Here is a 16412-nt window from a genome sequence, read left to right on the forward strand (position 1 = left end):
TCTCTCACTCTCTGTTTCTCCCTCTATCTGTGACTCTTCCTCTCAAATACATAATTAAATCTTTAAAAAAGACAATTTTGAAGTTATGTATCTTAAAGAAATAACATAATACTTCCCAAATTTGATGAAAAACCTTTGACCTAACGAACTGTTAAAACCAAAGATAAAGAGAATCTTGAATATAACCAGAGAAAAGTGTCAATTATATGTATAAGAGCAATGACATGAAGAAGAGTTAACCCCTCATAACAATGATGGTCAGCAAAGGGTAAAGTGCTATCTTTAAAATGCTGAAAGGAAAATCAGACTTGCATTCCAGAATTCTACATCTCATGGAAATTTCTTCTAAAAATAGAAAATAAAATTTTCAGATAAAGAAAAACAGAAAAATTTGTTGCCAGCACACCTGCACCATAACAAATAATAGAATGTTTTTCAGGTTGAAGAAAAAGGACACTAGATGGAAACCTAGATCTATAAAGAAGAATGCGGAACGTCAGAAACAGTACATGTATGGGTGAATATAAAGACTGTGCTTTCTTATTATTTAATTTCTTTAAAAAATAGATCAGTATTGATAGAAAAATGGTAACATTGTATTATGGGGTTTATAATGTACTGAGATGTGATGTGTATGACTATAATATCACAAAGAATGTGGAGGCAAATACATCCATATAACAAAAAACCCCCACATTCTACACTAAGTGATAAAACATTAGCACTAAAGAGACTTGTAATAGTTTAGGAAAGCACACCATAATCTCCACAGAAATCACTGAAAAAAATGCAAAGAGGTAGCACTAAAGAGATTGTTACAGAAAGTTCGGTTCCTGTTCCCAGGGTTGAATCAAAATAACAAGGACAAATTTTGAGAGGAAAAGAATGATTTAGTTTAAATTTTGGGTAGATGTGGGGGTAGCAGACTTCTGTCTCAAGAACTACCACCCTCCTGAATGAGAGTGTTTTGAGATTTTAAATAAAACTATTGGGAAGAGGGAGTCAAAAATAAGGGGACAGGGGCTGGCATGGTGGCGTAGTGGGTAAAGCTGTTGCCTGTGATGTCGGCATCCCATATGGGCACCTGTTTGAGTCCCAGTTGTTCCACTTCCAATTCAACTCCCTGCTAATGGCCTGGAAAGCAGTGGAAGATGATCCAAGTGCCTGGGCCCCTGTCACCCACGTGGGAGACACAAAAGAAGCTCCTGGACCTTGGCTCTATTGTGGCTATCTGGGGAGTGAAGCAGCAAATGGAAGATCTCTCTCTCTCTCTCTCTCTCTCTCTCTCTCTCTCCCTCCCTGTAGCAATGACTTTCAAATAAATAAATCTTTTTAAAAAATTAAATATAATACAATGCTTGAAGGATAATAAAATGAAGTTTTAATTTTAAAAAAGAATAAGGGGAAAAAGGATAAGGTCAGCTGCATGTTGGCACCAGCCAAGTGATAAGGTGTTGATTGGAGTCACAGTGGTTATCTGGCCTGGTTATATGTTCAGCCTGTGTCCAACTTTCTGGCTGATCAGAAATGCTGTATTCTTCAGGAAATATTTAAGATGACCAAGTAGCTTCAGCGCTTTCTGCCCTGGGCCTGGAATTCCTCTGCCTGGACCTGGAATTTCCCTAAATGAACCCTCTCAAGACAATATTGACCCCCAAAGTGTTATCTATTGGGAAAGAAAATGACCTCATGAGTTTGGTAATCAGAACCTTGTAGTGTCAACTGCACAACTTCTTCAATTCAGTCAGTTAAGCTAAGGGAGCATGGCTAGGAGACAGGGGCCTGGTGGTATCTAGCATTCATGGCACTGTTAGAGGGCCTGGTTTCAAGGTAATAGAATAATTAGGATATAAAACAGGAAAAAAACCTTTACTCTACCCCCACCCCCAAAAAAGAAAAGGAAAACCAGGAACAACAACAACCAAATAGATGGATTTGATAGGGTGAACAAAACACAAACGAGTAGACCTAAATCCAACAGTGGCAGTAATTAAATTAAATTAAATGAATTATGCACTCCAATTAAGAGGAATAGATGATCAGAATAGAGAAAAATGCAGAATGCAATCATATGCTGTTTACAACAGTCACACTGTAAATATAAGAATAAATAGGTTGACATGAATACAAAGAACTATGCCATGCAAACAACATACATGGTAGGCTGAAATAGCTATGTGATATCAAATAAAGAAGATGTTAAGAAAAATAGTCTTCCCAGAGATATGGAGAAATATTTAACTACGGTAAAAGGGGTAAATTATCAGACAGACATAAAAGTTGTAAATATATATGCTTCTTTTTTAAAGATTTTTATTTATTTATTTGAAAAGCAGAGTCACAGAGGGGCAGAGGCAGAGACAGAGAAGTTTTCCATCCACTGGTTCACTCCTCAATGGTTGGAGTTGGGCTGATCTGAAGCCAGGAGCCTAGAGTTTCTTCATGGTCTCCCACATAAGCACAGAGGCCCAAGGACGTGGGCCATCTTCCGCTGCTTTCCCAGGCCATAGCAGAGAGCTGGATGAGAAGTGGAGCAGCCCGTACTTGAACCAAAGCCCATATGGGATGATAGCAGAGCAGGTGGTGGCTTTACCTGTTACGCCACAGTGCCAGCCCTAATATATAAGTTTCTAAAAACAGTTTCAAAATACATGTAGCAAAAAATGATAAGACTAAAGAAAAAAGTAGCGACACTCAAATCTTTTTGGAGAGATTACAAATTTTTGTTATCAGTTTATAGGACAAAAAAAAATTCTGCAGCCCACAGAAAAACTGAATGACACTACTCATCAATTTGATCTGACATGTGACTCTAAAGCAGAATATACATAAGTATAAGGAGGGCTGGCACTGTGGCATAGTGGGTAGGGCTGCTGCCTGCAGTACTGGCATCCCAATTGGGCACTGGTTCCAGTCTCGGCTGCTCCACTTCCGATCCAGCTCTCTCTATGACCTGGAAAGCAGTAGAAGATGCCCCAAGTCCTTGGGCCCCTGCATTCACATGGGAGGCCTGGAGTAAGCTCCTTGCTCCTGGCTTCAGATCAGCATAGCTCCAGCCATTGTGGCCAACTGGGGAATGAACCAGCGGATGGAAGACCTCCCTCCCTCTCTCTCTGCTTAAGCATCTCTGTAGCTCTGCCTTTCAAATAAAATAAATAAATTTTTTAAAAAATGTAAAAAAAGAGTATATGGAATGGTGACCAAGATAGATCACACATTAGGAAATAAAATAAGCTTCAGGGACCAGGCATTCGGTGTAGTGGTTAGGATGCTACGTGGAATGCCTGAGTCGCGTATCAGAATGCCTGGCTTTGAGTTCCAGTTCCGCTCCCAATTCCAAATTCCTGCTAACAAGGAGGCAGTAGCAGCTCAAGTAGTTGGAACTCTGTCACTCGTGTGGGAAACTCAAATTGAGTTTCTAGCTCCTAGCTTCAGCCTAGCCCAGCTCCAGCTGTTGCAGGCACTTGTGGAGAGAACCAGTAGGTGAGAGGTCTCTATCTCTCTGCCTTATAAATAAATTTCTAAAAATAAATACATTTCAATACATTTTTAAAAGTGAAATCTCACAGAATATATAATCCAATCACAATGAAGTTAAGCCAAAAAAAAAAAAAAAAAAACTAGTCCATGTAGAAAAAAATCTCCCAAGTATTTGGAAATTATTAACACATTTCTAAAGAACCCATAGATTAAAAAATTTCAAAAATACCAAAGAAATGATAAATATCAAAAATATTTTAAAATAAATCTTAACAAAAATACAACATATCAGAATTTGGGGGATAAAGAAGCAGTCTCAGCAGAAAAATAACTTTATTTCCTAATTAGAAAAGAAGAAAAATAGGGCTGGCATTGTGGTACAGCAGGTTATGCTTCTACTTGCAACACCAGAACCCCATCTTAGCCCTTGTTCTGAGCTCCAGCTGCTGCACTTCTGATCCAGATGGCCCAAGAGCTGGGGCTTCTGCCACCAATGTGGGAGATCCAGATGGAGTTTCAGGCTCCTGGCTTCAGCCTGGCCTCAACCTTGACCACTGAGGCCATCTGGGGAGTGAATCAGCAGATAGAAGATCACTTTCTCTTCTCTCAGTGCAACTCTGTCTTTCAAATAAACAAATCAATCTTTTTTTTTTTTTCCTTTTAAAAATCAGTAGAAGATGGTCCAAGTTCTTAGGCCCCTGCTACCAAAGTGGGAGACCCAGATGTAACTCCTGGCTCCTGGCCTTGGCCTGGCTCATCCTGGCCATCATGGTCACATGGACAGTGAGCCAGTGGATGAAGATCTGCCTCTGTAACTCTTTCAAACTAAGAAAATAGAAAACCTCCAGTTACAAATAACAAATATTGGGAATCAGAATTGGTATAGTACCATAAAGCCTACAGACAATGAAAGCATATCAATCATGAAAAACCTTATGACTGAGAAGAAATATAATATACTTTTCAAAGAAGATTTATTTATTCATTTGAAAGGTGGGGGAAAGAGAGTGAAACAGATTATTCATCCACTGGTGCACTTCCCCAAATGGCAACTAATTCAGGCTGCACTAGTCCAGCACAGAGCTCCATTGGGTCTCACGTGGGTGCCAGGGGCCCAAGTACTTAACCCATCTTCTGCTGCTTTCTCAGGTGCATTAGCAGGGAGCTAGATCAGAAGTGGGGTGCCCAAGATTCATATTGGCTCTCTGAAATGGGATGCCAGCATTGCAGGCAGTGGCTTAGCTCACTGAGCCACAATGTTGACCCCATGAATACATTTCTTGGAAAATATAACTTGTAAAAACAACTCAAAAAGAAACAGAAAACACGAATAGCCTCATATCTATTAGAGAAAGTGAATTCACAATCAAAGGTGTTCTTGCAAAGAAATCTTCACAGATAATTTCATTAGTAAATTCTATTAAATGTAAGCAAAAATATAAAGTCTTACACAAACTTTCAGTAAGTAGTACGGGAGGAAAAAAACTTAGCACATTTTGTTACTGTGCAATACCAAAACCCATTTAAATTATTATGATAAAAGATTATTACAAATTAGTATCCCTTACAAACATAAGATCCAAGATGAAAACCCAGAAGAAGCCCCTGGCTCATGGCTTTGGCCTGGCCGAGCTCTGGCAGTTGTGGTCATTTGGGGAGTGAACAAGTAAATGGAAGATCTCTTTCTCTGTCTCTCCCACTCTGTAGCTCTGCCTTTCAAATAAATAGATAAATCTTATTTTTTAAAATATTTTTTGACAGGCAGAGTTAGACAGTGAGAGAGAGACAGAGAGAAAGGTCTTCCTTCCGTTGGTTCACTCCCCCAATGGCCACCACAGCTGGTGTTGCACCAATCCAAAGCCAGGAGCTGGGTGCTTCCTCCCATGCTTCCTTATGCGGGTGCAGGGCCCAAGCACTTGGGCCACCCTCTACTGCCCTCCTGGGCCACAGCAGAGAGCTGGACTGGAAGAGGAGCAACCGGGACTAGTACCCGGCACCCCAACCGGGACTAGAACCCGGGGTACCGGTGCCGCAGGCAGAGGAATAGCCTAGTGAGCCATGGTGCAGGCCAATAAATCTTATTTTTTTAAATCCTCAACAAAATATTAACAAACTAAATCCATCATTATACAAAATAGTATTGCATCATGGCCAAATGAGAACTTTTGAAAATGCAACATTGACTTAACAGAATAAAGAAAGCAAACCACATAATTACACTAATATATGCAGAAAGAGTATTTGACAATATTTTGATAAAAATTTTCAGCAAACTAAGATTACCATGTTACTTATTTCTTTCCGATAAAGGGCATCTACTAAAAATCCATATTTGACATTACATTTATTGATGAATTACTGAATTCCTTTTCCTAAGGTTGAGAACAATGTAACTACTGCTTTATTGTACTGAAAGTCCTAGACAATGAAATAGGATAAGGAAAATAAAAATTTGGAAGGGCATAAATAAAGTTATTATTAGACAGTGTGATTGTGAAATTTAATAACCTAAGTAATTACAAAAACACATTGAACAAGTCACAGTATATAACTTAAATATTCAAATACAAATACTCTTTTTTTTTAAAGATTAATTTACTTACTTCTTTGAAAGTCAGAGTTGCAGAGAGACAAGAAAAGAGAAAGAGAGCTCTTCCATCCACTGATTCATTCCCCAGATGGTTGCAAAGTTTGGGGGTGTGCCAGGCCAAAACCAGGAGCCAGGAGTTTCTTCCAGGTCATCCATGTGGATATCAGGGGCCCAAACACTTTGGCCATTTTCCACTGCTTTCCCCAGGCCATTAACAGGAAACTGGATCAGAATTGGAGCAGCTGGGACATGAACTGGTACCCATACGAGATGCTGGTGTGCAGGTAGCAGCTTTACCCACTATGCCACAATACTGACCCCAACCAATATCGTTTCTATACAGCATCATTAAATTCAATGAAAAATGTGTGGCTACAACACTGAAAACTGCATGGCATTACTGAGTTAAATTTAAAAAAGATCTAAATAAGTACAGGGAAACAGAATTTTCATGTATTGGAAAACTCAGTATTTTGGGGATGTTATTGTCCCCAAATTGATCAAGTCATAATTGTGTTTAATAGAAATTGATAAATTTAATTTAAAATGTAAAAAATCTAGAATAGCTAAAATAATGTTTAAAAAAAAAACAAAGTTGGAAGACATATTCTAGCTGATTTCAATTTTCACCATAAAGTTCAGACTGTGTGGCACTGATATAAGAATGCACACAGACACCAGTGGAAGAGAAATTTCATACAACTGTGCGTGTGTGTGTGTGTACATATTCAATTGACTTTTTTTTTTAAATTTTTTTGACAGGCAGAGTGGACAGTGAGAGGGAGAGACAGAGAGAAAGGTCTTCCTTTGCCGTTGGTTCACCCTCCAATGGCTGCTGTAGCCGGCGCACCGCGCTGATCCGATGGCAGGAGCCAGGTACTTATCCTGGTCTCCCATGGGATACAGGGCTCAAGTACTTGGGCCATCCTCCACTGTACTCCCTGGCTACAGCAGAGAGCTGGCCTGGAAGGGGGGCAACCAGGACAGAATCTGGCGCCCCGACCGGGACTAGAACCCGGTGTGCCGGCTCCACAAGGCGGAAGATTAGTGTAGTGAGCTGCGGCGACTGCCTCAATTGACTTTTGAAAATGCACTGGATAATTCAATGAAAAAAAAAAAAACTAGTCTTTTCCAATAAATATTGCTAGAATAACTTTCCAATAATTATTGCTGGAATAAGGAACGAATCTTGAGTCCTACTTCACACTACACCAAAAATGCAATCAAAATGGATCACAGACTATAATATAAAAGTCTATCTTGGCCGGCGCCACGGCTCAATAGGCTAATCCTCTGCCTGCGGCACCAGCACCCAGGGTTCTAGTCCCGGTTGGGGTGCCGGATTCTGTCCCGGTTGCTCCTCTTCCAGTCCAGCTCTCTGCTGTGGCCCTGGAAGGCAGTGGAGGATGGCCCAAGTCCTTGGGCCCTGCACCTGCATGGGAGACCAGGAGAAGCACCTGGCTCCTGGCTTCGGATAGGGTAGTTCCTGCCGTAGCGGCCATTTGAGGGGTGAACCAACAGAAGGAAGACCTTTCTCTCTGTCTCTCTCTCTCTCACTATCCACTCTGCCTGTCAAAAAAAAAAAAAAAAAAAAAAAAAAAGTCTATCTAAGTTCTATAGGAAAACACAAGAGAATTTCTTTCAGATCATCATCAATACTAAAAACATTATTAAATAAATGAAAATGTAAGTCACAATTTGGGAGACAATATTTACAACACATATTATCTGATGTAGGTTTTGTATCTAAAATACACAAAGACCTCTATGTTTAATGATTGAGATGCTTACCCAGTTAAAACTGGTTAAAAAATCTGAACAGATATTTTGCAAAGAAGATAGAGAAATGGGCCAATAAACAACATCAAAAGATACTTACTGGAGGCTGGTGTTGTGGCATAGCAAATAAATAGCTGCAGCCTGTGGTGCTAGCATCCCATATGGGCACTGGTTCAAGTTCTGGCTACTCCAGTTCGGATCTAGCTCTCTGCTAACGTACCTGGGAAAGCAGCAGAGAATGGTCCAAGTGCTTGGGTCCCTGTACCAACATGGGAGACCTCGAAGAATCTCCAGGCTCTTGGCTTTGGACTAGCCCAGCCATGGCTATTGGGTGAGCCATTTGGTGAGTGACCCAGTAGAAGGAAGACTGACCTCTCTGTCTCACCCTCTGTCTCTCTGTAACTCTGCCTTGCAAGTAAATAAATAAATCTTTTTTTTTAAAAAGATAGTAGTCATCATTAGTTATCAGGGCACTGCATATTAAAATCATAATGAGAGGCTGGTGTTGTACAGCAGTAGGTTAAGCCATTGCTTGAGACATTGGAGTCCCACATCAGAGTAAGCTGCAGTCCTGGCTGCTTTACTTCCAAGCCAGCTTCCTACTAATGTGCCTCGAGATGGCATCAAATGATGGCCCAAGTACTTGGAGCCCCCACCCACCCATGCAGGAGACAGATGGAGTTCCTGGTTCCTGGCTTCAGCTTGGCCCAGCCCTGGCTGTTGCACCCATTTAGGGAGTGAACTAGTAGATTAAAGTGTTAAGATAGCTAGGGAGACATTACCCTGTGTGTGTGTTTGTATAACTGATCTCCGGTAACAGACACCTCTCTCTCTCTCTCACTCTCTCTCTCTCTTCCGCTCTCTTTGTCTCTCTGCCTTTCAAATACATACATACATACATCAATCTTTTGAAAAAATTAAACCACAATGAGATGATATTTCACAACTACTACAATGGTTAAAATGGAAGTATGAAAATACCATGTGTTGGCAGTTACAGGGAGCAATTGGAACTCTGGTGCTTCGAAACTGTCATTCAGCTAGTCCTCGACTTAACAACGGTTCAACTTAAGGACTTCCAAAATTTTACAATGGCACGAGAACAATATTCACTGAAACTGTACTTCAAATTTTGGGGGTCGGCGCTGTGGAATAGCAGGTAAAGCCGCCGCCTGCAGTGGCAGCATCCCATATGGATGCTGGTTCAAGTCCTGGCTGCTCCACTTCTGATCCAGCTCTTTACTATGGCCTGGGAAAGCAGTACAAGATAGCCTAAGTCCTTGGGCCCCTGCACCCATGTGGGATACCCGGAAGAATCTCCTGGCTCCTGGCTTCGGATCAGCACAGCTCCAGCCGTTGCGGCCATTTGGGGAGTGAACCAGTGGATGGAAGACCTCTCTCTCTGCCTCTCCTTCTCTCTCTGTAACTCTGACTTTCAAATAAATAAATAAATCTTTTAAAAAATTTGGATTTTGTTTTTTTTCCTAGGTTAGCAATATGCCTTATGACACTCAACATGCTGCCCAGAGGCAGTGTGCCATGGCTCCCAGATTGCCAATTGATCAGGAAGATATATGGTGTGCTGTGTGGACAAAGTAAGATGTTTGGTAAGTTAGGTGTATTTAATACTTTTTTGACTCATAATATTTTCATCTATGATGAATTTGTTAGGATATACCCCTACTGCAAGTCAAAGAGCATCTGCATAGCTTTGAAGAACAATTTGGCAGCTTCATGTACAGTTTTAAAGAAAGGTACAGTATGCTACAGTATTTCTACTCTCAGATATTTACTTAAGAGAGAAAAAATTTCTACTAAAGACTTGTACACCAATGTTTACAACAACTCAGCTTTTTGTTTTTGCCAACATCTGGAAACATTCACAACAGAGGAACTGCAAAAACAAGTTGTGGTATACTTACAGAGTAAATTACTACTAAGGGATAACAGTGTAATGAAATTCTGGAACATGTAGCAACAAGGATATATCTTAAAACACGGCAAGTAAAAGATGTCAGAGACATGTATATTGATGATTCTATTCGTGTGATTATTTAGAACCTGGAAAACTTTGTGAAGTGATGGAAATCAGATCCCTGGTTGCCTGGGGCAGGGACTTGTAGGGGAACCTACTAAAATGTGGCACAAAGTACTTTCTGGGGTGATAGATTCTTTCTTTTTTATATACGATTTATATATTTATTTGAAAGATTTACAAAGAGAGAGTGAGAGAGAGACAGAGATCTTCGATCTGCTGGTTTACTCCCCAGACGGTCACAACAGCCAGGGCTGGGCCAAAGACAGGAGTCAGGAGCTTCATCCAAGTATCTCATGTGGGTGATAGGGCTCAAGTACTTGGGCCATCCTTCACTGCCTTACCAGGCCATTAGTAGGAAGCTGGACTGGAAGTGGAGCAGCCACTGAAACCAGCGCCCACATGGGATGCCCCCTGATGGATACTTTCTGTGTTAATTGGGGTGTTAGTCACAAAGGTATAAACATATCAAACTTGATATGTGCATTTTATTGAATATAAATTATATTTCAGTAAACTTAATTAAAAATACAATTGAGGAAAAAAGCAAAAAAAAATTTTACTAAACATATTTTAGATACCTGAGATGAATCAAAATTAATGAGTAACTATATAAACTATTTCCCATACTACCTGGACACACATACTAAAGTGAAGAAACATACTAAGCACTACTTTGAGGTAGTTATTATTATTGTCAGATCATTTGTGTTTCTTATAATTTTGCAGAATCTAGATAACATGTGTACAAAATTCATTGAGGTGTATGATTACTAGGACAACATTATTCATTGATATGGATGGAATTATTAGGAACAGTTTTCCATTATTATTATTTAGCATCTGTTGAGTTGTTAAAAAGTAATGACAAAATGATCAAAATGTAGATAACAGAACAGGATACCCACCACATTTACAATTGCTAATGAGTCACTCTTAGGTTACTAAGATTCCACTGAACTAAATCTCCATATTTTACTATTATAAAATAGTAAGTGGAAATTTTTAGTAGCTTTAATTTAGAGTGGGGAAAGGAAAAACATTTTCAGATCTTGAAGTTCAATGAAATTTTAATAATTTAAAGCACCTTGAACTTTTCTATTTTGCCCAAATCTCATATCGCGATAGTCTGTCTGAGCTTGAATGGCAAATTTTAAATGTCATTCAGGACCAATTGAATATCACTTGTATTTGCATTCCTTAAAAAGTAGAAAAACATTAACCTTTTGTTTTATTGAATTAAAATGCCACGGAAATGCTGATGTAGTCTTGGGAGACTGAAATACTTTTACAAAGAAGAATAGCTGTCATTTATTAACACAAAGAACAATTACTTGATAGGATGCCTTCTGACAAAAAGCAGATTGGTATTCTCATCATAGAAAAGGCATTATAAAAAAAAATCTAGCCCAGACCTCTGAGACTTGAATAATTTAAAGCTGCATTTGGTGCAATTTGAATTTTTCTTTAGGGAGGCAAAGTTAAATACCTTTAATTTGTTCTAATTATTTCAAATTTGCAAGTTAATTATGGCTGATCATTAAATAACAAAAAGGACTATCGTCTCCGTAGAGTTTTACCTCCTACCCTCTGCATTACTTAAGCTAGATTTTAGTATGCATGAATTAACTTTCTAAATAATCACACGGTTTGACTAAATGGCTCAGTAAAATGAGCTCTGATCCTCAGAATAAGCATTAATGGACGTTAGAAATGCTACTGGGACTCATGTTACTTACATTATAAGTATTTTTAATGGAGCCTTATTTACTAATCTTTATGTACTGCTCAAGTGAGAACAGCATATAGATACATTATTCTGCTTTACTGGAGGAAAAGTCCAATCTTTGGGACAATAAAAACAAATGTCCATTTAATACCAACTAAATTCATGTTAAAATTAATGTAGGGATGTGATGATGGGATTTAACTTGTTTTAGCTGTTCATCTCAATAAGTCAGTCTCGCCAAAATTGTCTGCTTGGTCTGTAAATGGAACATTATGGATCCATGGATATGCTAAGTAACTCAAGTAGCAAAGGGAGGTCCAAGGAAGATCATAAGCTAGCACTTAAATTCCACCTGCTACTTAGAAAGAAAGAATTCATGATTTCTTATATTGTACTACTTCCTAGTTTCCATTTCTGTGCATTTTTGGCAATCAATGAATATGAAGCCAGGTATCACATAATCATACTGCTTAGAACTTGTCTTAAGAAAAATTAACATTCCAACTTTACAAATCCTCATATTTTCCAAAGAGGGATCTGTGAATAAACAAAATATTTTGAGGCCAAAGAGTTTAAAGAATAAAATTTCATAACTGTCATAGTCCATTATACTGTCAGATCTTTCTGTAAATTTTATTTCCATATATCCAAAAAACATTGAGAGACAACTATGTGCCTGTAGTATATTCAGGCATGTGAGCATACAAAGGAGTAAGGAAGTACCTTTGAATACTTATGGGTAAACAAGATGAAACAGGTGGCTAACCATGAATACACAATGTGGCAGGTGTTAGGGTGGCAATGGATGCACACTGCTATAGGGAGCAGCAAGCAGTGACAGGAAGCTTGTAAGAAGGGTGGAAGAGGGAGTCACAAAGGGAATAAGGTAAGGAAAGTCACTAAAAATTAATGATAATTTAGTAGTGTTTATTAAGCAAAAGGCCTTGACGTAGTCCCTAGCCCCAAAAGATGTGGCTACCTTACTGGCAAATTTACTTACATCAAATCCCTTAAGTGTGCTGGGTAGAATCATGCTCTCTGGGCAACAATAGGTACTTTAGAGGCAGGAAAGACATAACTTAGATGTGTATGTGTAGGAATTTGATTTTGAGGGGCAGTTAGGGCAGCACAGTGGTTAAGAATATTAGCTTTGATGTGAGACAAAACTAGACGTTCTATAACTACTCGTAGGTTTTGATAAATGTGATTTCTTTTGCCAGTTATTTAACCTCTCTGGGCCTCATTTCCTTATCTATAACATGAGCTTAATAATAGTATGTAACTCAGACTTGCTGTGAGGATTAGATTACTAAACATTAAGATGCATAAAAGAGTTCCCAGCACATAAGAACCACCTAATGGCTAGTTTCCATTATTATCTCCTGTTATCATTATTTATGTTACTATTATATGAGGCAACACTTAAAAAGCCTATAGCAATATCTAATACATAGTAATGTATGTTATTAGTGAGTTACTTTAGCCTGGATAAATTGCTGAGAATTAGAGAGAAAGAGTAGGTCATTTTGGTGGAGGGGTTGAGATAACTGGATGGAATCTGGAGGTGTCTGAGTGCTCTGCAAGTTATCTAGGCTAGATAATATTATCATGCAGTTATGAGGGACAATTTGGATCTCAGGAGGGAAAAGCTGGAACTTGAGATAAATATTTTAGAATTATTGGCATAAAATATGACCTAAAGTCATGGGAATGAATTAAGTTTCCCACAGAGAAAGATGTCTGTTGAGAGGAGTCAAGAGGATGGAACTGTCACTATTTAGGGAGTAGGCAGAGGCAAAGGAAGCAAGACCCAACAGGGAAATAAGTAGAAAAATAAAGAAGAGTGTCAAGAAAACATGGCAATAAAAGAGAGATCAAAAAGGTTGGCTGAGTTTTTCCTACTGATAAGTAAGATGAGGACTGAAAAGAAGTAAAAAAATATTTGGGAATTGGGATCCCAGTGACCATGGGTAACTTGGTTTTAGTTGGGTGACACAGTAGACCAGGAATAAATGGAAGGTGAGGAAGTGGGAGCAAAGTGTAAATGATGTTCTCAAGAAGTGCGGATAAAAGAAAAATGGGGCAGTAGCTCAGCAGCACAGCAAATAGGAGGGTTTTTCTTTTTTTATTGTTTTAAGTAGAAGAATCCTTGAGCATGTTTGTAACCCAATGGGAAGGAACAAGAGTGTAAAAGAAGAGACACAAGATAGGAGGCACTGATGTAGTGAGAGGCCTGGGAACATAGGACGGGAATGTGAATGAGGCACTGCTGCAGGAGACACCTGGATGTGATATCTCTCTGGCACAACTAAGCAGTAATGCCTCACAGGCATTTTAAAATATGGATTCCAGAGAAAGGCCAGTGCTTCACTTAAGGATGTGACCCTCATTAGATTAGAGCAGATCTCATTTTTAGTGAAGGTATACGTCATGCTCAAAGGTGTCACCAGAGTTTAATTTACTCCTTCGCTAAAGGGAATGTAGTTGGAATTTAATTAGTTAAAATACCTTTATTTTAATTCTGTCCAGAAGCAGCACCAATTGAGGGAGAGTTAAGACACAGAGTGATGACGAAGGTGTGGTGATGAATAAAAATAAATAAAACACTCCGCTGTAGCGATCACCAAATGACTACTTAGAGTTCTGTTGCTCTAAGTCTGGAAACACCTTAATAATTTTTTTTTTTTTTTTTGACAGGCAGGGTGGACAGTGAGAGAGAGAGACAGAGAGAAAGGTCTTCCTTTGCCGTTGGTTCACCCTCCAATGGCCGCTGCGGCTGGCGCGCTGCGGCCGGCGCACCGCGCTGATCTGATGGCAGGAGCCAGGAGCCAGGTGCTTCTCCTGATCTCCCATGGGGTGCAGGGCCCAAGCACTTGGGCCATCCTCCACTGCACTCCCTGGCCACAGCAGAGAGCTGGCCTGGAAGAGGGGCAACCGGGACAGAATCCGGCGCCCCAACTGGGACTAGAACCCGGTGTGCCGGCGCCGCAAGGCGGAGGATTAGCCTAGTGAGCCGCGGCGCCGGCCATCACCTTAATAATTTCTGCAGGGTCTTCCACAAGGGAAATAGTTCTTTAAGTCAATTAGTGTACATTTCAAGGTAGAATGAGTTGCTTTGTTTTTACTTTTTGAAAGTATTGAGAAAGTTAATATACAGGGATATGAAAATGTTAGTTCAGTGTAAATTGTGGAAGACAGGTATAAAAGTGCTAAGATTGTCCTTGATGCATTCAGTTTCCTAAATGCAGAGACCATGCCCTACTCTTTTCCGAATCCTTAGAAATGCCTTCCCTGCAGAGGCACACAGAGGAGGGGGCCAACATAAGTCTCCTGAAGAAGCAACTGTAATTCAGAAGGGATTAGAACAACAGAACTCTGAGCTAGTTGTAATCTCTTCCTTGTATTGTAGACCATTCACGGTCAAGTAGAGATTTATACTTCATATTTTATATTTCATCAAAGCGTGCACTTAAAATCTGGCACAGGATGAGAAACGCATTATAAGGAGATGTTTACAATATGCTAGAAAGCATCTTGTGAATGAACCATGAATATAATAACAAAAGTTTGAAACCAAGGCTAATCCAATCTATAATACCAAAGGCCTACAAATCTACTAGAAATGTGAAAAAGAAAAAAAAAAAACCCTTATGGTGGTAAGTCAAGGACTATCATTGCAATTTATCTTAAGAATACCAGGGCCGGCATTGTGGTGCAGCGGGTTAAAGCCCTGGCCTGAAGTGCCAGCATCCCATATGGGCGCTGGTTCTAGTCCTGGCTGCTCCTCTTCCGATCCAGCTCTTTGCTATGGCCTGGGAAAGCAGTAGGAGATGGCCCCTGCACCCACGTGGGAGACCCGGAAGAAGCTCCTGGCTCCTGGCTTTGGATCAGCTCAGCTCCGGCCGTTGTGGCCATCTGGGGAGTGGACCAACGGATGGAAGAGCTCTCTCTCTGTCTACACCTCTCTCTGTAACTCTGTCTTTCAAATAAATAAAATAAATTAAAAAAAAAAAATAAGAATACCAAGGCCCACTGGTGAATTAACAGATAGCCAGAGTGTTATCAAACATACAAGTTGGGACCAGTTTACATTTCTAATATCCCTAAAACAGTGGCTCTTACAGTGTGCTATAAGGATATAAAAAACATATTCTAATACCATGATGTTATTTATCTTTTTCACTTTCATTCTTTCAGGATTATACAGTGAAATTTTCCTGGAGGTACATGACATGAGATATTTCAACAAAGTAAATGCAGAAGCAGATATCAGTATCGAGTTATCTTCTATTAACCCAGACATTAAAGAGATGCAAAAAAGTGCAGCACTGACACTCTTTAAACTAATTTTTAAGAAGTTTTTGGAAAGATATATTCATTATATTAACACGCAATAGTCTTACTATTACTATATGTAAACTGGTAAAACCAGTATGGAAATCAGTTTGGAGATACATAAGAAATCTAATATAGACCTACCATATGATCCAGCCATCTCACCCCTGGGAATTTACCCAGGGGAAATGAAATCAGCAAATAAAAATTATCTGCACCCCCCCCCATGTTTATTGCAGCTCAATTTACAATAGCTAAGACATGGAATCAACCCAAATGCCCATCAACTGAAGAACGAATGAAGAAATTATGGGATAGGTACACCATGGAATACTACACAGCAGTAATAAATGAAATCTGGTCATCTGCAACAAAATGGATGAATCTGGAAAACATTATACTTAGCGAAATAAGCTATTCCCAAAGGGACAAATATCATATGTTCCCCTGATTTATGATAACTA

General features: G+C 39.5%; 1 protein-coding gene across 10 annotated transcripts in view; it reads right to left on the reverse strand.

Annotated features, from left to right (window-relative positions):
• KIAA1328 (KIAA1328 ortholog) overlaps window positions 1–16412 on the reverse strand; it is a 336489-nt gene that overhangs the window by 63817 nt on the left and 256260 nt on the right. The gene's annotated exons all lie outside the window — the stretch shown is intronic.

Source organism: Oryctolagus cuniculus, chromosome 10 (genome assembly GCF_051225735.1).
Source record: "Oryctolagus cuniculus isolate XC-2025 breed Fujian yellow rabbit chromosome 10, ASM5122573v1, whole genome shotgun sequence".
Taxonomy (NCBI): domain Eukaryota; kingdom Metazoa; phylum Chordata; class Mammalia; order Lagomorpha; family Leporidae; genus Oryctolagus; species Oryctolagus cuniculus.